The sequence below is a fragment of the Entamoeba dispar genome, genomic scaffold (assembly GCF_000209125.1).
Source record: "Entamoeba dispar SAW760 scf_1105229463427 genomic scaffold, whole genome shotgun sequence".
NCBI classification, from domain to species: domain Eukaryota; phylum Evosea; order Mastigamoebida; family Endamoebidae; genus Entamoeba; species Entamoeba dispar.
In genome coordinates, this window is record NW_001855687.1 from 1 (window position 1) to 1,827 (window position 1,827).

The 1,827-nt window shown below is 19.6% G+C and overlaps 6 annotated features.

Annotated features, from left to right (window-relative positions):
* Positions 1–290: a repeat region.
* A 40-nt stretch (positions 291–330) lies between these two features.
* Positions 331–475: a microsatellite.
* Positions 476–478: 3 nt separating this feature from the next.
* Positions 479–532: a microsatellite.
* A 16-nt stretch (positions 533–548) lies between these two features.
* Positions 549–713: a sequence feature (AT_rich).
* Positions 714–1,161: 448 nt separating this feature from the next.
* Positions 1,162–1,242: a sequence feature (AT_rich).
* A 191-nt stretch (positions 1,243–1,433) lies between these two features.
* Positions 1,434–1,525: a microsatellite.
* Positions 1,526–1,827: the final 302 nt, after the last annotated feature.

Consider the following 1,827-nt stretch of genomic DNA (forward strand, 5'->3'; position numbering starts at 1 on the left):
ATGATTATTTGTTTGGATTTGGATTAGGTGATATTTTTGTTTATAAAGAAAACAATAAAACAAAATCATCTTGTAAACAAATTTCATTTTCATATAAAGGAACATCAAGTACACTTTGTGGAAAACAATATCCAGAACGTTTCACACCAAAAAGAATCATTATAATTGAAATGAAATGATTTTTATTCATTATTATTTATTTGAAATATAAAAATAAAAAAGAATATAAAATAAAATCAATAAATGAATATGAATATTTCATCTATCAATCAATGAAATGACATTAATATCATTATCATAAAACGATAATCAATAAATAAATTAACATAAATATTATTTCATTCATTTTATCATTTATAATACTCTTTCATTTCATTATGATTATATTTATTCATTCTCTCTTTTGATTTATTCTCTTTACATTTCTTCTATTTAATTTCATAGTTAATTTCAAAATTAATTTAATTTTAATTTAAATAACAAAATATAAATAACAAAATAAATAAAAATAGAATAAATTTAATTAAAATAATAACATTTTCTTTTTCTTATTTTTGTTTTATCTTTTTATAATTAAAACTTAAAAATAAATGAACTATTAATTAATTATCGTCGAACTTAATTTATTATTTATAAAGAGATTTATAAAAAACAAAAAATAAAAACAAAAAAGAATAAATTAAATAATAGTACTATTTTATTATAATTAATTTGTCATTTTCTAAAATACAATAACATTTCTTTCTTTATTTTCTCTTTTCAAATGCTTTTCCACTCCTTGTTGATACTTTAATTATTTCTTGTTGGAATCCTTTCTAACTCTATTAATTTCTTTTCTTCTTGTTTCTCTTTGAAATAGTTCATTTCTTCTGATAAAAGATTGAGAATAACGGTTGTTGTTTATGATGGAAATAAATTGAAATACATCTACTTGAATGAGATGACTTACATCCATCATAAACAACCAAATGTAATGTGTAAGTTCCTATTAAATAAGAATTAAATTAATGGTGGTTTTAATTTCATTCAATAATTCAATTTTTATTGAAACAATCAATTATGATAAAGAAAAATAAATGAAATAAGAAATTGATAGTATCAAAGAAATAGAAGAGATTAATGTGTTAATAACAAGAATAAACAATGAAATCATAAGAGATGATTTAAAATAATTTATAAATTTTATAAATTAAATGGTTATTTAATTGATAATGTTAATACAAATAATTTTCATTTTATTTTGTGTGTTAATTGATGGTCATCATCATTTTCTTTCTCATATTATCATTCATTTCATATTTTGTAATAAACCACATCTCAATTTTATTAATCATTAATCATTTCTTATTCTTATTGAAAACAAATATCATTTCATGCATTATTTATTTATCATCACATTCATAACAATGTTTATATTTCTTATTTCTGACTACTTCATTTATTCTCTTTCTTTTCATCATCTTCTTTTCATATATCATTAATCTTCATCATTTTTATTGTCTTTTTATTTCTTTTCTTTCTTTTTAACATTACAATAACATGATATTCATTATCTTCTCATTTATTAATTAGTTGTTTGTGTTTTTACACAATTCATTAATCAATTCCACTTCAACATCAACAATAATAAAATACATCACTTCATACAAATTGGTTGTGTTTGAAGAAAAGGAAAAGAAGTTGAAAAGAACAGAATGATTGAAGAAATAAAGAAGGAGTACAAAACACTGAAATGTAGTGTGATTGTTATTCCAAAAACAAGTAAAGAGGTAGTTGAGAGGATTAAGAAGAATGGAGAGAAGTATAAAATGATTTATATTATCTTTA